At 40.9% G+C, this 23,538-nt stretch overlaps 1 protein-coding gene across 2 annotated transcripts in view; it reads left to right on the top strand.

The window, feature by feature from the left end:
• The window catches only part of BMPR1A (bone morphogenetic protein receptor type 1A), an 83,783-nt gene continuing 60,245 nt past the window's right edge, over positions 1-23,538 (top strand). Inside the window, exon 1 of one of the 2 annotated variants that reach the window (XM_030487494.1) lies at positions 1-250. The gene's annotated coding sequence lies outside the window, so the exon portion shown is untranslated. The remainder of the gene's footprint in view (positions 251-23,538) is intronic. The other variant, XM_030487495.2, reaches the window with a different exon arrangement.

The following is a 23,538-nucleotide window of genomic DNA, read 5'->3' as shown; positions in this document are numbered from 1 at the left end:
GCCCGCGCGCCGCAGGGACGGGCCGCGCAGCGCCGCGCCGGGAGCTGTGCGGGACGGAGCCTGCGCCGAGCCCGGGCCGCGCCGTCCCGCCCTCGCCCTCCCCCGCCCGACACGCACCCGCCTTCGCCCCCGTCTCACCGGAGCCGTCGGTGCCCCGGAAACGGCCTGCGGAGCGCGGCGGGGAGCGGGCCCCCTCCCCCTTCGCCTTTCCCCCCCCCCCGCCTCGGAGGATGAGGAGCCCCCACCGCCGGTGAGTGCGGGGCCGGGCCGGGTTGGGCTGCACAGCGGCGCGGCGGCCCCGGCCGTGCGTGCGTGAGGCTGAGGAGCGTCGGGGCGGCCCGCCGTGCCCCTCCCTCGCCCGGCCCGGGGGCGCGGGGCGCTGCCCCTCTCGCCGTCGGGCGTGCCTCCCCCGGCGGTGCCTGGCGGGGTCTGTGCCCCTTCCCCGCCCCCGGGACTCTCTCTTCGCGGCCCGGCCCCGGGCAGCGCCGTCGAACGCGAGCACCCGCTGCGGCTTCTCCGTCTGGCGGCTGTTCTCCCCCGCCGGCCTTTCTCCTCAGGGGGCCCGTGAGCTCCCACCGCCCTGCCCCGCCGCGGCGCTGGGGGCGCTGCCCCGCCGCTGCCCGGCTGGGCCCGGGGCCGCTGGCGGGGGTCAGGCCGCGGCCCGCGGGAGGCTTGGCGGCCGCCGCGCCGGCGCAGGGGCTGCTCGGGGCTGGCGGTTTCCTGCGTGGGCACGGGGGCCGCCGGCACGGCGCTGGCGGGGCCGGGCCGCCTGGCAGCCCGCGTTGCGTCCTCTCGCCCTGCGCTCCCTCCCCCCGCGTCTGCGCCCCTGGTGTTGTAATGCCGGGCTCGGTGCCGAGCAGCCCAGCCGGAGCGAGCGGCAGCGCCTGTCGTGGGCAGGGTGCGCGGAGTAAGGTGCTTCGTCTTCCTTTTGTACGAGCTTCAAACAAAGCTGTGCGCCGGCTTTCCGAGTCTGGTACCGTTTAGCGATGTGAAATAAAAACCTTCTGAAGAAAAAATAAACCCAAATCATCGCGCGTACCTTAGTCGTAAAGGATTGTGCTGTTGAGCACCGATTAAGTACGATGTTTTCACAACTGATCACGAATTCTATTGAAAAGGGTTTAAAAACGTAAATGGTTCTTTACCACCCTTCAATCAATTTTGATAAAACTAAGACGGAATTCAGCAGCAGGGAATGGTAGTAAGTTATGGTATTTCCATTCTCCAGTTGCCTTTTACTTTGTGTTGAATGTTGTGTGATAGTTTTTCCCAGTGTAACTTGATTGTGCTTCTGATTTACGTTTTTTATTCTCTCTGGACAGGTACTTAATTTCGAGTTCTTTTATCGAGTTAGTGTCCTAGGGATTGTTTGGATCTGTTATGTGCAGGAATAGAGAAGCTCCTTTAGTAGACAAGAAGGACTCTGCTAGATTGAAGAAGTTGCCTGATTTGTAGTAGAACCTAGTCCTGGAATAAAAACGTTAACGTGAGAGCAGTTTATATTCAGATACTTTATCCAGTCCCTAGCCAGAAATACCCCATGTTGTGGCATTTGTAGCAATCTGCATGAAATTCTTGCTGGCAAAGTATTTGTTCTTTGTTCTTGTACTTTTGCTCCTTTTGTAATTTTTTCTTAGGTTATTCACCACATCTCGTTTGTTACGTGTGTGTGTGTTTTATATGTATTTATACTGAGACACACATTTATACAGAGCCTGGTAGACTTCTACTCTGAAATTTTGTGGAGGTTCTTCTCACACAGCTACGAGAGTCAGCTGCCAGTCCTTACTATGTCCTGCTGGCTGCTCTGTCCCAGGGACAATGAATACATGTGGCTGGGTGGGACTTTTTTTTTTATTTTTTTAAATTGTGAAGTAATTTAGGTTTGAAAAGGAACCCTGGATGTTACCTGTTCAAATTGGAGAAGAAAACTGTAAATTGCAAGCCTGAAGTGGTGTGTTACTTGGAATTCGTTGGTCAAGCGTTTACTAAAACAGTACGTAGCTAGAGCATAGAGTTTCTTAAAGTCAATGTATGGATCCTTGCAGTGAGACCTGTGTGCTTTGTTATGAGAATTAAAAGTACTGAATATGGTAGTGTGTAAACAACATGTGCTTTTTCAGGATAGCAAGATTCAGGAATTGAGAATATAAAGTGTAAGCCATGTAACCAAAGTAATTATTCTCTATAGTAGTTGCTGTGTTTATTGAGCTATTCCAAGTCAGGGCTAACAAAATAATGATTGTGTTTGGGATTGAATATGGCGTGTGTTCAGATGTGCAGTAAACAGTGTCTGCTAACTTCTTTCCAAATGGACACGTGTTTGCTGTAGATGAGCGTTACTGATGTATGAAATGTCATGCAGTATTGCATTGCAAAGAGAAAAGGATTTTGAAGAAGCAAGAGATAGCTTTGTCTACTTCCCAGAGTCATGTGAGGCAAGTTATTGGTGGATAAATTGTTTTGTTTTGTTCGTTTTCGTTTTTGGTTTGGATTGGTTTTTTGTGGGGTTTTTTTTTTCAGTTGTTTTTTTTTAATTGTTTATATTATTATTATTTTTCCTTGGTTTTAAAATTAGAAATTATGATAATGTGTTGTTTGTTCTCCAAGAAGTAGTATACAGGTTCTGTTGCTATGCAGTATTAATAAAAAAAAAACCAAAACCAACCCCCAAACAAAAAAACTGGGGAAGGACTTGCTAAATATTAATGGAATTATATTTATGTAATGACAAATCAGTGCAGGCTGTATTCTAGAATCGTTTAACTCGGAAGAGACCTTTAAGATCGTCAAATCCAACTGTTAACCTAGCACTGCCAAGTCCACCACTGAACTATGTCCCTAAATATTTTAAAAGGAAAAAGTGTTTTGAAAATAGTGATATTAAATAACTGAATTAGTGGAATCTCTCTTGAACTTTTTGTCAGTCAGTGTAACTAAGAAATTTATAACTTTCAAAGGAACAAGGGGTACAAATACATAGATAGGAGGATCCAAGTACATCCCCTTCACAGAAGGGATCAAGGAACTGATATTAGTGCTTGCACTAATTTTTGGTATAGCCAGGCTTTCCAAGAGAAACAAACCCATCTTCTCCAAGATGGGTTTGTGAAAGAACAAAAGGAAAAGTGAAAGAACAAAAGGAAAAAAACACCCCTTCTTTTCTTTTTTTGTTCGTTATTGTGGCTGGTAACTTATGATGAGGGACAGTACCTGTTTTCGAGAGCAGGTAGAGGTCTGACACGTGGAGCTGCAGTAACTTTTTTGGTAAATTGTTGGAAAGCATAGATGGGTGAATGAGACCAGACAGCACGTGGCAGGGAATGTGTTACAAATGTGTATGTTTCTCCCTTGCTTATGTAGAGGATCAGTTGTAGATCTGTCCTTTCTAGCTGGATGTCTGGGAAAGCGTCTGGTATTTCTTGGTTGCCCAGTAAAAAGAGGGGTCCTCGAATTTTCTTCACTTACCTTACTGTCATCAATAAGCAACAGAAGTCAGTAATTTAAAGATACAGCACATCAGAGTTGTATGTGGGTGCAGATGGAGTACTTACAGCCTTTTTTCACTTACTGATACTCCCAAAATGCAGGACTTGGGGGCGGGCACAGAGTGCATGTGCGCAGTGGCCTGACAGCAAACTTTCCCTTTTGCTGCTGCTGATTTAGTGGTTCCACTTTTTCCTTTCTTGGACAAGATCTGCAGTCACCCCACCACACTCATTCTAATGGTCCCCAGTCATGTCTTCTATGCCTTCCACATTGGTTAGTGCTTTAAAAGGAAAGCAGGGAATTTCTTTCTGCCTAGTTTTCTTGCAGTCCCTTTAAAGTTGCTGTGAAATCTGTTGAGGGTTTGATATTTTTAGACATAAAGTAGTTTTACTTGTTCTGAAAAATGTTTAAAACTGAAAACAAAAGTAAAATTTAACTTGCTGTATTGTATCCTTTAAAAATAATAGGGAGACTGAAATAGCTGATCCTTAAAATTGGGCAAAAAGCTGAAATAGTCACCTTGTTTGTCTTCATTGTACAGAAAACATCATTTTAGTGTTCTGAATGCTGTTATTGAGAAGATACATGGAATAGCCATTTTGTGAGGGACTCAGTTCAGAAACATCTGCTCAGTACTTTGTACTCTGGGTATGTAATCCTCAAGAGGTTTAGTTTGATACAAATAGCTGGCCTGCTGCTGACCAGGCTAATCAACTAGGGAACAAGCTGCTAACTTGCCAAAATGGTCTTCGCTGTGAATTGGCTTCCCAGCACCTCACCGGGTTGTGTTTATGGAACAGATTAGGTGCATTTTATGCCTCCTATCCCCTAAAAGCAAAACAGAGTAATTATTCTTCTAGTCTTCAGTATATCTTCAATACCTATTTTGAAATTCATTGTGTTAGGATTATGACACAGAAACATTTGAGGTCATTGTATGTTTGATATATTAAGAAGCCTGAGAACTTTATTGTGGTAATGATAAAATGTATGAGTTTCTGGTTATGACCCTGTTGTTTCAGCTGTACACAAATGGTGTGAAAAATATGGTCATTCTGTTTTAGATTTACAATCCAGATAATTTTATTTCTTGCCATTTTTCTGTTTGGTATCTTCTAGTTGCCTTCCCATTTCATTTGCATTCCTTGCTTAGATTTACTGCTTTATGATGGTCTAGTAAATAGAATTCGAAGTATTAAAGTAGGAGAATAAGCCCTCATTCATGATTGGAATAATATTCATAGACTGTATATGTATGATGAAAGGAGAGGCAACAGCAAAGCCTTATTTAAGGTCCAGTGTGTTACCGCCTCAGAATTTTTGCAGAGGCATCTATTATTACACTGAAAACGATTGACTTGATGGAGCTCTTCCTTAGTCATCAGCCGAGTCTGCTATCTGTACCAAATTCACTGTTGGTTGTATTCTGAGTTGGGGGAGGTGTTCTGAGTAGCATGAAAGGTATGGACTTTATTTGTTTTATAAAGTTCTGAGAAGACAAAATCTGTGAAGTAGTAGTTCATAGCGTGCATACCCGCAGCATGTGGCTGAATGCTGTGATGCTCATTTTTCCTCCAAAATAGAGTTTCCCAAAATACAGAGGAAAATATGGTAGGTTTAAGTGTGATTTCAGTATATGATGAGTTGGCTGTGCATTTAAACGAGAAAAAAATCGGTATTACTAACTCAGCACTGCAGTACTGTAGCTTAATTTGCATCATATGTTATAACAGCAGCAATGCTTTTTACAAAAAAATTGAAATCACTTCAATTTTCTGTGTCCTCAGATAATTGTTTTACATGATGGCTTCAGTCAACTTTATTAGCATAAAATGTGGAAGCAACTAGCAATTCTTTGTGCCTGTATTCCTTCATTTCACCATCTTAAGGAGAAAACTGTCAATCTTGCGATGTTTCAGCTGATAAAAATACAAGCAGATGTAGCAGGGCTAAGTCAGAGAAATATCAAAGAAAGTCTTACAAGGTATGTGCCAGGATATAGACCTGGTTCATGGAAGTGATTTCCTTTTCACTGCTGCAGCTGTTGAAATGGTCTAAATTTGATCTTCTCTTGTCTTTATGCTGTTAAAACTTTTTCTTGATTTGGAAAAAAGCTAAAAATGTTCATAGGCCTTCATACTTCCTCTGTGAGAGCCTGATGCCAAACTTGACTGGAAATAGTGGGCAGAACCCACATAACTTCTGGAGGACTAAAGTCATTAGAAACTTGGCTTCTGCAGAGAATATTCTGCCCTCGAAAGATTTGTTGTGGAAATGAGTACATTATGTGTTTAGAGTCAGAATTTCAGGGATATAAAAGTAGTGAATAAGCTCAGATATAATTTTCTAAATTTAGAAATGTTTGGAGAAGGTTTCAGAAACCCTCCTGTACCCTTCTCTGTGCTGTCTGAGGGACGAGCCTTGCAGTTGTCAGATGCTGGTTTGGACAACTGAGAGTTAATTACACGGCGGGATTGGGAGAGGGCACTGGAAGGCATTGCCAGTTAGTGAGATGCAGCCATTCTTTCTTAGGCTCGACACCCAAAACATGGACTGGCTTCTGGTCATGTTACTGAAGGGATTTTAGCAGTAATAAAAAATTCAGTAGTGGTACTGAGTGCTAGTTGGTAGAGGATATGGGAAGTTTTATTAAGAATTTTGTTTGTATTTCTTTAAAGTATCTTTTTAGAAACTTGTTTTGAATGTCTCTTCTCTTAGGGACAAAGCAAACAATAAATCCCACAGAACAAAGAAGTGCTTTTTTTGTTTTATGTACTGATGTATTTTTATTCTATCTTCTATATTCACTAGTTCACAATCATTTAATTTTTTTCTGTGAAAATATCCTATAGAAAATTTTCTGTAGCAGTATTGTGGAGTGTATGCCGTTCAGTGGGATTGAAGATTGTACCCTTTCTCACTCAGGCAAATTATTATTGTGGGTATAAAACTAAAATAAAAATTCAGTAGGTTTTGCAGCTAATCTGTCATATTTGCTGAGCTGAACCAGTGATCCTACTAGTGGTAATTCTTCTTTAAAACTCATAGTGTGGACCACAGTTTCAGACACTGGTGTGTGCCCTGTCTTCTGCTTTGGTTAGATGAACAGAAATTTCTTTTTGAACAATGCCCGCTCCATTTAAATTTTATTTTTTTTTTTACTACTTTTGCCTTAATTGATTCTTTACTGAATTGATTTAAGTTGACAACCATTGATACTGGTTTACACTAATCTTCATGTGGTTTGTAAAGCTCTTGGTACATGGTGAGTTGATTTTTTTTTTTTTTTTTTTTAATTTTTTTTTTTAAGCTTACAACTATGATTAATTTAAACTCTGAAAAGAAAGAATCAAGACCTGGAACGTTGTCCTACTCAAAAGGTAGGGCAGAGGGTTCTGGTGAAGTGTAGGAACATTCCCATATAGTTGATACTCTTCAGTTTCCTGCTCTTAAAATTTGAAGAAAGGAATGCAGTTAGAGACTCACCAACTTGGGTTAAACCAGGAACTGCAAAATAAAACCCAACCCAGACAGGACAGTTTTTATTCAAAACCAAGCCTCTGTTGAACTGTCTGTTTTTGTTCCACCCCTGGCCCTGCTTCACTCCCCCACCTCTCTTCAAATTCACAAGTTTTTAAATGTAGAGATGTTTCTAATTTAGAAAATTATTTTGGTATAATGAACTGAAACAGAAAGGAGGGGACTAAACTGAGGGAGGTCAAAAACCAGATGGAAATAGGAAATCTGAAAACATCTATTTGAAAAAAAAAATCGCCCGTGAAATAATGGAATCTAAATGCTGAAATTATACATCTGCTCGGCAGCTGTGCATTCCTTAGCCAGAGGTTCTGCTGCAGAAATGGCATTAGTCAACTTTTTCTCAGTTTCAAATGCTGTTGTATAATATTTACATCTCTCTGTAATGTTTTTGGTAACAGCCTTGGGAACCTATGGTGGTGGGGAGAATAGAGGTGGAGGGAAGAGCTGGTGAACTGATGTAAGAATTTTCTTTGTCCTTAAGCATCTGTGGTGTGTACGGTTGTTCACTGCAAAGAAATTCTGTGATTTTCTTTCCTGGTGGTTCTTCATGAGAATCTTTGAATTTCTGCTGACTTGATTTTGGAGGTGAGATTGGTTACAGGAAAAATAACCAAATAGAAATATACAAAATGGGGGTGCACTGGTGAGAAAAGAATGTTACGATGAAGGAACATCCCTCAAGTGTTTTGCTTCCAACAATGGCCAGTGGTATTGCTCCCGAAGAAAGTGCATGACCATCTGCAGCAGACGACTGGCATTATACCACTATGTGGAAGCTTCTTCCCAATAACCAGGGGCTAGTTGAGACTGTAATGCACATTAAATACATTTTAGTATATATCCACAGCATGTTTTTATACAGTATCTTAAAATGTTAAACTGTTTTAGTTAGAGAAATTCTCTGAGCAAGTTATAAAATGTATAATTTTATATTTTGCTTTGTGTTCTTTTTTTCTTTGTACTGTTTTAATGATGTTGGTGTTCATCAGAGTTACCTGTTGGTACGGAGATCTACATATGTTAGAGCAGGTCTTTGAACAGGGATTGGTTTGAGCTCTGATGTAAAGTGTGATTTAGTGTAAGAGCCTATGATGTTTTTTGCTGTGTAAAAAGATAACAACCAAGGTGACTCTTGTTTCAAAGAATTTTAGCCAAAATTTTAAAGCTTGAGTTTATGTAAGATAAATGTCCTGATCTTCAGAAATGTTGAATATTGTTTGTGAAGCATATCTGGTTTTGGAAGAAGTACTTGTTTACAGGAAGATATTTTTTACTATGTATACTTGGAGCAATTGAAGGTGAAATAATTCTCCTTCAGGTTACTTTCAGTCAGAAGAGAAGCTGTGAGTGTGCTGCCAGTACAGATTGTAAGCTCTCATGAGGATTTGAAAGAGCAGAAATGGGGCTTGGGGCAGGGTAGTGGGTGGGATCAGGTAGCAGGGAAAGTGGACAGAGGAGCAGTGGAGTGGTGGGAAAGGCTTGCTGGGTTTGAGCCCTGGGGTGCAGCGGGGAGGGCAAGGTGGGCAAAAGTGGGACTCATCCTTCACCAGAGCCCTCCTCCAGGTTTTTCACCTGGGAGCAGGAGCAACAGAACTGTGTATCTCCTTTGTCTGTATATAACTGCGTAGCACCTTTTTCCATAGCTATACATATATTTCCTTTCCACAAGTAGTTATTCCATTGTCACTATTTATTTTTCCCTCCAGCTTCTGTGACTTTGTGATAGTGTGCAATGAGGTTTTGGGCTATTAAAGTGTGGCCAATATGAAGTTTCCCTCTGCACAGATGTAAGTTTAATACTTCATTTGGATTTCACTCTGCTGGAAGTTGTGGAAAAGACTGGGCAGAAACAGGAGAAATCAGAGGTCTGTGTGAAACTGCATGGGTGCGATCTTGTTGGGATCAGAGATGTGGTGGGACAGCTGGCATGGCTTGAGTGTTGTGAGGACTGGTAGTGGGCTTTCTAGGAAGGACAGGCTGGGATGGCAAGGGGTGCAGGGTTTGTGATTTTTCTTTTTGAGACCACCATGAGAATTTGTGGAGCTCTGTCTTTTGAGTGAGTGAGGAGTCAGTTGAGAGCTCATGGGTCAGGATTAGCAGCAGGTCAGCATGGGTGATGGTGGTGGGTGTCTGACAGCCTTCTGTGATGAAATGACCAACTCAGGGAAGGAGTGGAGAGCAGTGGATATTGTTTATCTTGACTTCAGTAAGGCTTTTGAGAGTGTCTCTTGTAACATCCTCATCAACAAACTGATGGAAGTACAGACTAGGCAGATGGACAGTGAGACAGACTGAAAACTGGATGAGCCACCAGGTTCAAAGAGTTGCGATCAGTGGCATGAAGCCCAACTGGAGACCATTCATTAGCAGTGTGCTCCAGGGGTCGATGCTGGGTACCACTGTGGTGCAACATCTTCATAAATGCCTTGGGTGATGAGACAGTGTGCACCCTCAGAAATTTGTAGGCAATACAGAACTGCGAGGAGTGTTTGATAGGTCAGGTGGTTGTGCAGCCACTCGGAGGGACCTGGATGGACTGGAGAGGGGAGCAGAGAGGGAACCTCATGAAGCTCAACAAAGGGTAGTGCAAAGCCCTGCACTTGGGGACGAATAACCCCATGTATTGGTACAGGCTTGGGACTGGCTGCCTAGAAAGCAGCTTTGCAGAAAAGGACCTGGGGGTCATACTGGACAAGTTGAACATGAGTCAGCAAATGTGCCTTTGCAGTAAAGAGGGCCAGCAGCCTCATGGGCTGTATTAGAGTGTTGCGGGCAGGTGAAAGGGAGGTGATGATGCCCTTCAGCTCGGCACTGGTGAGACACGTCTGGGAGGCTCTGGCCAGTTCTGGGCTCCCAGGAAGAAATCAACAGGTGCCCCTGTGGCAGAGAGGTGCTAACAGCCTCGCTGGAAGCAAGTGACAGGGCCTGTTCTGTTCCCTGTGTTTGGAACTAGTGTGGAAAGGGGAGTGGGCGGCGAGGTGGTGAAACTTGTAGCTGATACAGGTGTTGTGAACTGGTTGTAGCAGTACTGAATGCCCGGATGATAAAATATCAGATGAGGTGCAGTAAGTGCAATGTAATTTAATTAAGACAGAGGAAAACCAGCAATAGGCTCTAAATTAGCTATTAACACTTCGTGAGGCCCTGGATAATTTTCCAAGCAGCTCTTTCTTATAAAGCTCCAACTTCAGATTGCACCTATCTGCTTATGGCGTTTAAAACTCTCCCTCCCCTTCTTTCTTCCCTTTGGCTGTGTTTCTACTGTCACTTTTGTATTTGTGTAATTGTGGCCAGGTGGAAGGTTGGATTTGTTTGCTAACCTGGCTGAAAACCAACCCTGCAAAAAACTCCAGGGTTTTCAGAAGTTCCAGCTCACTGTGATACCATATGAGGAGTAAGGGAAGAGAAGGAGCACTTTCCTTCTTAGAAGCAGTACAGTGTTAAATAAATTAAAGCCAATTTTGAAGCAGCAGTCTATAGAGTAATTGTAAGTTTTTTAAAAAATGTATTATGCAGCTGTACACATTCATTATATATGGACAAGCATGTTATGTAGTTTTAGTAACACAATTTCAACAATCCCATTAAAGCTAGAACTTGGGGTTGTTTGGTTTTTTGTTGTTTTGGTTTGGTTTATTTCTTCTCCCAGCAGTACAAATGGGATGCAGTACTGAATAGGCTCGGGCTTCTTGAGTTAGGGTAAGAGAAACAGCAGAGAGGAAAATGATGATGGTAATTTATCAAACCTTAAATCAAGAAACTGATAAGGAATAATTTGTCACTACTATCTCTCCCCCCCCCCCCCCCCCATGTGTAAGGGAATGGCAGGTTAAAAGCGCAGGAAAATATGGTGTTTGTTTCCTTCTTCACAGCCAATACTTCAGTTGAAGTGGTGCTGCCAGAATATGTGTCTGGGGATGAAAGTACTGTGCTGGTTTGTGACCACACAGATTTGTTGCAGAAGGTGTCTGCTCATGGCAGTAGCACAGTTATTGTGTTCAGTTGTACGTCAGGAACTACAGAGGTTTCTGGATAGAGCAAGGGAGGACTCTCTTCTTCCTTCTTTCACAACTGGTCTGATAGCAGGCGGTGTCACAAACAGTGCTTGGCTAGACATCTGCTACAGTGCAGTAGGCTAATTCATATGCCTTTTATCACACCCACACGCACCCAGGCATGTCAGCTCCTCTGCTGTTACATTCAGTAGTGTCTGTAACGCCTACAGCTCTTTGTTATATTGCACTGGCATCTAGCTGCCTTCATTGACACATTTGTTGCGTTTGGTTTAATGATACTGCCATCAAACATGAAGTAACATGTTTTTAGTGTCTACTTTATCTTGAACATTTTCTGTTCAGGTACTTCATTTTGCTTAGTGTGGAAAGACTGATAATCCAGTTTCCTAAGGACTAGGAGCAGTGTAGCCAGGTAGACATCCATTGATGTCTGCAATGAAAATTTGCTAGATGAGTAACTAGCTAGCAAGCAGATGAAGAGAGCAGTTCTGTGCTACAGATAAGCAAGCCTAGCAGCCGGGTGCACTTGAAGGGCCAGTTCTACTCCCTATTAACGCCATTCTTGCGCGTCCTTGCCTTTTCCTTTACAGCAGCACTGGCTGTCAGTCCTCTGATGCTGTAGGAATTTAAACAGGCTGACAGCCAATTACTTTTTTTTTCTTTTTTCTTTTTTTAATGTAATAGGCTTCACTTCTTGCCATTGTAGCTGCAGTTGTGGGGGCAGACCAAGTGCCAGTGTTGGCATACAGAACAAGAGTGCCCCTTCCAAATACAGATTAGTTGTAGTGTAGTGTGCTTGAGGGTAAGGCTGCCATTTGGGAGTGTTACACATTTTGGAACACTTATTTCCATTAGCTTGAATAATAGTGATCTTATGTAACTTCTTAGTGTGTCTTGAGTATATCCCTCCTCCCCAAAGCAAAAATGGGTTGAGCAGAAGCTTTACTTTCCCATCCCCACATTCCTCTTTGCCCTTCTCCTTTTGCAGTTGTGTCCTTTGTTTTGTAGTTTTGTTAAGTGTTCCTGTTACTGATGTAGTATGTGAAGTTTTGGATTTTGGCAAATTCCTAATACCTAAAACTTCAAAGACAAGCTGCATGTATCAGCAGGCTTGAAGATTAGATGTCTGGTAAGATAATGGAGTAGATGTCACACTGTTTCAGTTTCAAAGGTCTTGAGCTGTGTTAATGTCCCCGGAGGTGAATGATGTTGTGATCAGAAGCGTTCAGTAAACTTGTTATGCCTGATAAAGGGGGAAGTCAATATGTACATACTGTCCAGTCACTGATACATGTTGTTTGGCACCAGAGGACATGGTAGGGAAAGGGAGAGAGAACTGTGGTTGGAGGAGTATGTGTGTGAGTAGGGAAATGGGTATATTGCAAACAACAAGGAGAGTGAAATCATACAGGATCTAGTTGGGAAAAGATATAGACCAAAACAGAAAACAAATCTGTAGTAAACCAGCCCTTCCTAGGTCTGTTGCTTGTAGTGCAAGTTGTTTGATATGTGGTGACTTTCCCCACCCCACAATGAAGGGGAAAATTTGAGATTAAAGAATCACTTGAGGTAAAAGAACCAGAAATACCATAGGTGTTTGTTTGTCATCATTGCCAGAGCAGAAGGGATCATTTCAGCCAAGTTTTTTTGTTGTGTTTTCCTTATGTTACCTAGGCTTTATGAGAACAGAGAGAAGGCACAATAAAAATCTTTATATAGCAGGGACAGATAAAACAACATGTATGCTATTCCCATATCCAAGGAGTTTTACAGTCGATCAAAAGGAACTTAAAGTGACACAACGTCTAGCAAGTGAAATGCGGGTGCTCCTTTCTATGTATTACACAAAGCTGGCTCATGGCTACGAACGGGGAAATATATTTGAGAATTAAATACGCTCTTTGAAAATGTATTTTTGAGAGGACTGCTGCAGATGAAGCAGAAGACTAGCTTTCTGACAATGGACATAATGGAATTAAATGCCATCTAAACGGTGCAGTTGCTATGAGAGTATAATCTAAAAATACAGTGTTAAAATGTCTGACAAGGTCATAAGAGTACTGATGCAGCCACATGTGTATATATTAGTATGTCTGCAGTCCACACTCCTCTACCTACTGAACTCATTATACTGTAACAGAAAACAGATTCTGTATAAACTGCTTGTTGCAAATTCACTTGCTTTTGAAAATGCTGGATTTGCCAAATGCTGCTCTTTTGCACTGAATTTCCTTTTTGCAGGAAGCATTATAATCCAGGACTTGTGCTTTTGGAAGGTATATTAGGAAATATTTTTGTTCTCATGCAGACAAACTTGCCAATACTGTTGAGTTTTTAATTTTATTTTAGAATGCAAGTTTCTAAAAGTATACTTTAAAAATAATTTGATTTAAAACAGTAATTTTGAGACATCTTTCAGAAGATTGTTTCTCTGCTCTTGAAAGCACGCTGCATAGGCATAGCTTCATTTGGCTAGATGCACGGAGTCCAGTTATAGCTCATGTGACTGCTCGTGCACAGTTATGTTAGAAATCAGTGTTTAAAGTGGCACTTGCTAAAACAGTTAATGTTCACAGTCACATTTCTCACATGAAATGAGGTGTGTTCACAAGGATGCTTCATTTAGAATGATACCCATCGAGCCCTGTATTGGTCATGCACCCAAGAGTAGTACAATTAAGAGAAGTTAGAGGACATTTTCCATTTCAATATTCCTTTCTAACAGTACTTTATGTAATCTGTTTTGTGTCTCTTTAGCAGATAATCGTTGTTTCACCATGCACATATTTTTTCTGTGATATGTGGTCTGTAGCTTTCAAAGAAGGTTATGATTGTAAAAACATTAAAATTGTTATAAGCACATATATTTCCTGACACTGCTCTTTATTTGTTACACTTAATTTCCATTGACAACGTGAGTTTCCATTGTTTGGTTTGGTCTTTTTTTTTGTTTTTGTCATGTGGGAGCTCCCCCCTTCCTCCAGTGACTGGTTGTAATCTTTGCTGGCATGAAACTTGTGCTGAACTGAAGTACTAAAGGCATTTGTGAATATCCTCATAAAACATCACAGTTGTGTTTTCTATCTGCGCTTTCCAAAGTCAGTGCATCCTCAAAGCAGGGAATCCTCAGTAAAATATGTATATATTCTTTTATTTTCAGCACAGTTGATCCCTGTTGAAGCCTTCAGGATTACTTTGTATTTTTAGGGCTGTCTTAATTTTCTTTATATATAGTGCTTGTGTGAAATATCCCATAAATAAGTCTGGAGACCAAAACATGACCCGTGGGAGTGAGGGGGAAGTTTACGTTAAAAAAGGACACAACAAAGTACAAGTACAGGGAGGATGCTAAGGGTGGAACTGTTATGTAGGCCTTCTGAAGGAGAATCATCACTAATAACTTCTTGCAAGCCATTTAATAGCTATTAGGTAATCACATTATGGTGTTTTGAGCTTCAGTTTTAATGCGTAAACATACTTGCTCTTCCACTTCTAACCAACAATTTGAATAAATTTTATTCCAACTGAGTAAGTGTTATTAAATATATTTTAAAAGAAAAATAACTGATGATTTGTAAGACTATTCAAGGCATTTTCTGTTACCTTGAGGTTAATAGAGAAATGCTGAATAAACTAAAAATACCGTCAGTTAGAGGTTGTGATCTTCCTTTGAATTTTTGTTATCAGATGCAGATTATAAATTGGAAATAAATGATGCAGAAATAAATTCTGTAGATGAATAACATGTAAGAGAGGTTCCTTCAGGGAAGGGTTTAAAAGATTCAGTTTTGCATAATCTGAAAGACGAAATGTATCTTATATGATGCACACAAGCCAAATGACTGTATTTTGCCTTCTGTAAAATAACAAGAGGTCTTGCAAATATAGGTCAGCAGTTGCAGTAAACAAAAACATTTATGTTCAAAGTGTTCATATTCTGTAAGTAACAAAAGCATCTGAGTAGGATTTTTGTTCTGATATGTAACAAAAAAACAACCCTGCATTTAGTTTGCCTGGAGTATAAGAGTAAAGTAGCCAGCTTCTAGTGCTTCTGGTGCTTGACCTGCAATAACCAAAGTTAAGAAATGTTCATAGTGGTTTTTTTGATAAGGAGGATTTTTTAAACTCATCCTGCCTACTCTAGGGTTTTGGGGTTGGGTTGTTTTGGTGTTTTGTTTTTTTTGTTTGGTTTTTTTTGGGGGGGGGGGGAGGGAAGTTTTCAGATTTAAAATCTTTTGGAAGACCCCATTGTGGTATTTGACATTCTTCACTAGATTCTGGGTTTTTAGTGTGAAAACACTGCTTCAGTTCTACATCTCTTAACATTTAGAATTTATTCCAATTTTGTAGGTGGGGACCAGTACAGGAGGAACTGCATGAGTGAAGGGTCCTATATCTAAAGATCCCTCAGCTCTGATTTTCTGTTTTCAACTCCTTAAATATATTTAAAAATCTAGGCCCAAACCTTGATGACAGTTAAGAGTTTCTGGCAGCCTTTAGTGGTAGGATGTTTTTTACACTGAAGTGATGCTACAGATACAGTGTACACTGGCCAAATGTTTCCATGGGAGAGTTCAGAAGATTTGCCACCCTTATGAGTCTTTTGCAGGGTCATACTTAGTTAAGCCAACAACAGTAAAAAACACCTCCTATGGAAATCATACAAGAGAAAGTCAGTGTGAGCTCCTTATTGCCACATTGATAAAGACTTGCACCCTCCTGAGGTACCTCGAGGGCTGCTTTTTTTCCTGTTCTTCATCGAATAATAGCATTTGGTAGTATGTTTAATGGGTAAAATTAGTGCTGTTGGAAATTTTTTTTTTCCAGGTTACTCTTTCTCTTTTCTTACACTGTGCTATCACTAGAATGATAACTTTTTTTTTCCCCAAGTCTTTTGCCTAGTAGGATAATGGTATTTTAGTAATTTCAGTATGTTCAGAATGGCAAAAATCATGGCTATTTTGTTTACACCAAAATACTTATGCCAAATTGCAACAACCTTTTCATGGTACAGAAATCTTCTCTTTTAGAGAAAAAAGGTGGAGGCAGTTTGTGTATCTGTAAGATCAGCTCGTGTGTTCCCTCGAGGGGTAACTTCACGGTGTTCTTTCTGTGCGTGCGCGTAATTGACCTGAAACTTGGGACATTGCAGTATCCCGCAGCCTACAACTATATGCGTATAGTCGGAAAAAATTAAGTGAATTTTTAACAAAGTTATCTCCTTCACTTGGGTTTATGAAGCGGTCTCCTGAATGAAATTCTGTCTATCTTGATATGCATGAATGTTTTGGTTCTGAGATGCAAGGATTTTTAGATGAAGGAACTATTCTTACGCATTCCTTGCTTCTGAGTAAGACCTGGTCGTTTCTAAGGTTAGTGGAAGTCAGGTGAATTTTGAGTCGGGATAGAGATGAACCGAACAAATGAGACCTTCATGGCTTAACATAGAAGTGATTGTTCCCAGAGCCGGGCTGCTGCTGGCTGGCAGCGCGCCGGTGTGACGAGGAGCCACCGGCACCTCGGCGGCAGCGGGCCGCTCCGGGCGTGCGGCGGCGCAGCCCCGCCGCCTCGCCTCGCCCCGCCTCGCCTCGCCTCGGGGAAGAAATACTGAACAAATCCTGGAGGTTCTCCTTCCTATTTCAGGCGAGGACCCGAGCAGCTCTATTCCCAGCTAGGCAGCGCCGAGATGCCATTTTAAGAGGTTAAATGACTTTCTAAATACTGCGGTGCGGGAGGAGGGGCGGAGGAGATCGGGTTACCGGCTCCGCATTCCAGCGCCGCCGCTGCGCGCCGGGGCCGGGCCCGTCCCCGTCCCCGCTGGCCCTGGCGGTGGCCCTGCCCCTCTCGGCGGGGCGAGCCCCGGGGACGTGGCCTCCGGAGGGGCCGGGGAAGGGGAGCGCGGCCGGGCCGTTTTGGGGCCGTTCTCACCGTTGAAGGCAGTCGAGATGCGAGAAAGACACCGTCTCGGCTAGGGTCTTCCATTTTCGCGGATTTCGGGGGTTTGGGTTGGCTCTGAGTAAGCAGAAGAGCTTATTAGGAAAGAACTTAAAGTATTTTTAGGTGTCAGAAATCCTTGTGGCTCTGTCTAATTTTGCTTAGTTGTAACAGTGTTTATAAGGACTTTCTGGAAACATTGTGCTTAAAATGTTTCTTTGAGAGCTAGAAAGGTAATTATCTGATGCATTTATTGCCTACTCATTTTTCAAGTTGCTACCTATATTTACAGCATTATGTAAATTCTGTGTAAATATTTACTTTTTCATGGAGATGTGGGTTTGTGTGTTTTGCTTGTTTTCCCATCTCTTCCCATGGATACAAAATAGCAATTTGAAGCAATATGTTTTCAAGATCGTATAATTTCCATTTAATGTTTGCACTGCAGCAGTACTCAGTTGTTCCTCGGCAGAACAATGGCTGCGTACTTAGTGCACACTTTTTAAAGCTTTCACCATTTAAAGAAAAAGAGAAAAAACGGGGGGGGGGGGGGAAACCAACCCCAACCAAAACTGCAGAAGAATATTATTAAAGCTTTTCATGATTGAACTGTATTTGTATTTGAAGCTTCAAGTTGACTTTGGAATAGAATGCACTGTGGAATATTTATTTATCGTAGTTGTTACAGTGCAAAGATACAGCAACGTCAGCTTATCTTTTCTTCCCGTAGGGTCATTAACACATCTTGTGTACTTCTCTGAGGCTGCATAAATAATTTCAGGTTAAAAAAGTCTGTATTGTGCTTTTTGGTGGTTTGTGCTCCCCCCCCTTCTCCCCCTTTAGTTCAGTTTGTAAATCATTCTGCCAGTCAGGTGTCCAGAACTGTTGACTCTCTCCCCCACTTTTGTATGAAATTACAGATATAAGATAAATAATGACTCTGGATTTCCTTCAAAAGCTAAGCACAATTTTGTTCATGGGAGGCTCAGCAAGGGCATGAGGTTCCACATTTATGGGAGCCTAAATGATGAATGCTGTATACTGAGTGCTGTGAAATGTACAAAGCAAATCCACTGCAAAAATAACTTCTCTAGAAACTGGTTGGAGTTGTATTATTTGCTTAAAGAAAAAAATAAAGCTGTTAGATCCTGGGGTTTTTCTTCATGGCATGTAACCTCTTTGTAGCAAAGGAGGTAAAATGATCTTGGTTGTGGTTAGCAGTGCAGCTCTGCTCAAAGGAATTCCTTTATTCCCCTCCCTCCTCCCACAAATAAAAGCAATCACTCACTGAAATGAGGAGTCCTACATCAAAATTCTGCAGTTGTTTTAGTTAGAATGAAGCACTTGCAGAGAGTATCTTGTTCTGATGAAAATTCTTTCTGAGTGTTGCTGCTGCTTCATGAGCTCCCCCAAAACCAAAGGGACCAAAACTGATTCTTTCCGGTTTGCTGCAGGGAGCCTTTTGTCTCTTTTCTCTCTCCCAGCTGAAGTGTCAGGTGCAGGTTGGAGAATTTTTCTTCTCCTCAGCCTGAACATGAGAAATCTAGTCTCAGCTGGTTACTGTCTGCTCCACAAGTTTAAAATCCAAATATGAACTTTTGGGGGAGACTGAGTTTACCTTAAAGTCAATAAAATTTGACCTTAAGAGCAAAAATTAAAATGGATGCTGTATCCCATTTTCTTAGTCAGACTAGATATAATAAAAACAAATTACTTTATCACCTCATGCATTCTGTAGCCGAATTCTTCCCGGTGTTTTCTCAGTTTAGCATGTCCCATGCTATATATCAGAATGTGTGTAGTGTTGATTAAAAAATATGCTCATTCCCAAAAAGCAGTACACAGTACTGCTTTTGTTGAGAGTATATAAAGGTAATTGATTAAAAAAAACTTCAACCAACAACCAACCAAAAATCCCAACCCACCTTTTTGTTTCTGTTCCAGTGTGTACCTCTGTAATGGGTTTCAGTGCAATTCAGATAGTTTCATAATTTTCAAACTAAGATCTTGGCATGTATAATGCCTAGAAGTGAGAAAAAGACTATAAATGCACATATGTAATATATTTTACTTAGGTACTTGTTACACTTCAGAAACTTCAAGCAGTCTTAACTGATGGTGAAGCTCTTGTGCTGAGATCCAGGGTAAATTAATAGATGCGGAGCTCTGGGTAAATTTGTATCACCAAAACCCAACTTCTGCCTTAGTTGAAATACAGCGTAGCTGCTGCAATCATGCTGTAAGTTAGCAGCGAACATATCTGAATTATGTTGCTTCTGCCCATGCATGCTTACCTTGCAAAATGTTTGCATAGTTCTTCATAAAAACACTTCCCTTAATCTGCCGTGGCAAGCAACAAAATTATTTTAGCACTAAAATAACACGGCAGTTGAGCTAACAGCCTTGCAAATGGAGGATATGCTGTATGCTTCTAGCATGGCTTTTGCTGTAAAACTACGTTATTTGTTCACCTGTCTGATAGGGCAGTGAGAGAATGGGTGGTTCTGCACCTTTCACTTCTTTTGTTATATTCCATGTAGTAATTGTGGTGACCAGGTTAAGTCACTTCATTGTCCTGATCTGCCAGAAATCCAGCCTATCAAGAAACAAAAGCAAACCGAAACAAAAACAAACCAAAACAAATGAAAAAACCCACCCAACACCAAAACCATCACATGGGTTGTTTGAGGAACCTCATCCTTCGGTTACATGGGGTACTAGCTCTGACCTGCAACTGGCGGGAGAATAGTGAGTTTGAGACTAAAGCTTTTGGTTTTGGCTCACTGTTCTGCTGAATTAGAGCAGAAATGGTAGCTAGCAGGCTGGAAGCTTGGTCTTCTAGGTCTTGGTCCCCCAGTACAAGAGAGACGAATGCAGTGCCATGGTGTGCCACAAAGGTTCTGCCAAGCACCAAGTGTTCGGTCAGCCTGCAGAAGCTTGGGGAAATGATCTGTTTGTTGTCTTCAGCTACCTGGTGGATGTTTTAGGGAAGATGGAGCTAGAGTCTTCCCAGGAGTGCATGTTGAAAGGATGAAAAATTAGTGGTTACAAGTTACAGCAAGGTAATTTCTTACTGGATTAAAAAAAAAAAAAATTAGAATGGTGAGTTACGTGGGTATGTTGCTGAGAGAGGCTTCAGAACTGCCATTCTTAGACGTGTTCAAGATATTACTGGACAAATTCCTGAGCAACTTAACCTAACTTTGAATTTGGCTCTGTGTTGGGCAGGAGGTTGGACTAAGCAACTTCTGGAGACCTCTGCAAGTTGATGGTTCTGTCTGATAGCACGTTGGATGTGTGGGGTTGCAAATTCATGTGAAGTGGACACTGTCTTCCTCAGGAGCTCTGAGAGTTTAGGTCTCATCTGATTTCTAACCCAGTCTAATAGATTGCTCGGTTGGTCCTTTTTAATTGGCATAATTTTATTCAACTGAGTTAGGTGAATGGAGGGCAGGAGCAAAAACTGCTTGACCTTGTTCAACACCAGCCGTGTTAGTTTGTCTAGCTGCAGTGGTTAAATTTGATTTGTATTGTGTATCAGGGGAGTAAAATGAAAATGGAACTTCAGTGTATAGTTTGCAAGTATACCACCATCTTCCTTTTGTTTCACAGTTGAGGTAAGAACCGTGCTAACAGATGTTGGCACTGAGCTATGGCCCTTTTTTAGGATCAGATTGGTGGGCTTTAAGAGTAAATCCTTTAGAAGGAGACCTGACATATTTTATGTATTTATTTTTCTCCAGTACACTTCTTAAATTAGTTACTTGTAAGTAAGGTTTGCTTATATCAAACGACCCGAGTTCTACCTTTCTAAAGCTCCAGCTTGGGGCATGAAGAACTGCATAGGCTATTTTTTCTGTTTATCCCCCATTTATGGTAGCCTTCTATTCCCTGATTTAAGTTGGTCTTTATACAGAGAACTGAGGCAGGAGAGCTGCCAAATGGTTTAGTGCTACAAGCTATCTGAAAATCTCAATCTGAATGTTTTGTCAGTGGGAGCTGTTGGGTGGATGCCTAGCATTTTTATTTTTTTTTTTTTTTCCTTTTTGTATTTTTTTCAGTCTGACCACTTTGTTGACTAGATTTGGGCTCTTATTTTATTTTAAATGTTTTGCTACAGTACTTTAATACTTCTGTTTTTTAAAATTAGGAGTGTTTGTGACTTGGGAAAGATAACATAATACGATGGATGTTAAATGTTTGTTTCTAAGAGCATATCTGAAACAATGGAAAGACTTTAAAAAATGTTGAAGTTCTGAAGTGTTTCTTCTGTCAGTGTTAGATTTGGCAGTGGTTCACAAAATGAGAAACAATTTGCCAGGAAAGGAGTAACTCTTAACGTACTTCTTGTGAATCCCATGATTTTTCTGCAAGCATTAAGGTCCTATTGTAGGACTTAGAAGGGGGGAGTTTAGTTTGAAGTGAACTAAAAGTAGTTTTCTTCCTTTCTTTTTCGAGGTAGGATATGAAATGGCTATAGATTGAACTGTTGGCCTGTAAGCAATTATTTTTATATAGATATAATTGAAAACTGACAGCAAAATTTTTTCAGCAGAAATTTATGCATGTCAGGTTTTCAAACTCAAGAAAGGACAATATTATAATTTCTGTAATAATATGTAATAAACTCTGGCAGGTTTTGAATTGGTGTTCTGGCTATCTGCAACTCTTGCATGAGTAAATTGTTACATTTGTTTTCCAGTTGAATTTTTCTATTATCAAACTGTTGCTATGTTATCAAATGTGAATGCTATCACTCAACCCACAGAATCCCTTTTTGTTTTAAATTTTTAAATCAGAATGTTAAACCATGTTGGAACTTGGTGGAGGACCAGAAACCTCAAGGCAGATGACTAAACTAGAGAAAATTCCCCAAATACTAAAGGCAAGAATCTTTTTCACCTGGTTGGTTTTTTTTATTTTTTTCCAAATATCAACCATGTACTGTCATTAAGTAAGATCTCTTGTTATTAGTTCTTTCAATTTTGACTCTTTAAAAATGGCAGTTTCTATACTGCACATATAAATGTATGAAGGTAACTTCAGAGGACCATGTTTACTTGTAAGATGGTGTGTGTAAGTTAGGCCAGAAAACAGAATATTCACAAAATAGTTTGCGTTGGAGGGGACCTCCAAAGCTCATCTAGTTCCAGCCTTCCTGCAGTGAGCAGGGACATCTTCCCCTAGATCAGGTTGCCCAGAACCACATCCAGCCTGGCCTTGAATGTCTCCAGGGATGGCACATCCACCACCTCTCTGGGCAACCTGCTCCAGCGTTTCACCACTCTCATTGTAAAAAATCTCATCCTTATGTCTAGTCTGAATCTCCTCTCTTTCAGTTTAAGACCATTATCCCTCAATCTATTGCAACAAGCCCTACTAGAAAGTTTGTTCTCATGTTCCTTTATTTGTTTACATTGCGCTTTGATTGCAGTTGTGTGACTATTACTCCTTTTCTATAGCCTGTTTTGTTCCCTCATCCAACATCATTAGTAGGAGGTGGTAATATAAGCATTTAGTTTCTTTACTGGCTTTTATTTAAAACCATGAATTTGATGTTTTCCTTTTTGGTACTGTTTTTAATTAAAATTTATTGCAACATCAACAAGAAATAGAATTGATCTGTGAGCTGGAAAGCTTTCTCAAATATAGCTGTAGTTTTGTCAAAGAATACTCAAGAAAATGTCAGGCAAATACATGCGGGGGGGTTTGTTTTGTGCTTTCCTCTTGCATTAACTCAGGCTTTAAAAAAAGTATTTCCTTGGAATTCCTTGGAATTTGGGGCTTTCTTCCTTTTGTTTTTCTTTTTGCATCTATTATTTCAATTTGAATGATCAATTTAAATATCACTACTGTTAGAAAGTAGAGGTGCTCTTGCAGAGGATTAGCTAATGAAATAAGTGAAAATTGTTCCTCCCTGATATATTCTTTGTAACAGTAGTATTTGAAGATTTTTCTCATAGAATAAGTGGCTTTTTGGATTTTTTTATTTTTTTTTTTTAGTAGCACATAAACCGAATAACATTAGAGGGAGCCTTTTTAAGGAGGATAAAATAAAGATAGTAAGATAAATGCAATAAAGATAAGACCAGATTATAGGCAACTTCCCATTATACTTGTTGTGCAGTGTTTCATAGTACTGCAGTAGCTGAAATCATTATTTCAATAGTTCCTAGATTCTCCACAAACTATTTTAGTTTCACTATTGCTGACAGAGGCTTGGAAGGCTCTTTATCTGCTTTTCATTAGTAGCTGTGTGTCCTGGTGGTGCTGTATATTTACGATTTCACACAATTGTTTGTCCTAAAGACATATCAGAACAGTCTAAAGTGTTAAGTGGGCTTCTCTGTTTGTTCAATGTTTATTCTGTCATGCTTTTAAGAAAAAAGAAGTCCTTGTGGCTCATCAGAATACATCCAACTTTATATCTAAAGTTAGAGCTTAAGCTGCTAAAACTTCTAACATGTATGACCACATGAAAGAAAGAGCAGTTGACTAAAGAGTGTAAGAATTATAAAAGTCTAAAATGACTCTTTTTTAAATGCATAAAATATTTTTG

Source organism: Strigops habroptila, chromosome 5 (assembly GCF_004027225.2).
Source record: "Strigops habroptila isolate Jane chromosome 5, bStrHab1.2.pri, whole genome shotgun sequence".
Lineage (NCBI taxonomy): Eukaryota > Metazoa > Chordata > Aves > Psittaciformes > Psittacidae > Strigops > Strigops habroptila.
Note: the sequence above shows the minus strand (reverse complement) of the source record. Positions and strands in the feature narration are given on the sequence as shown.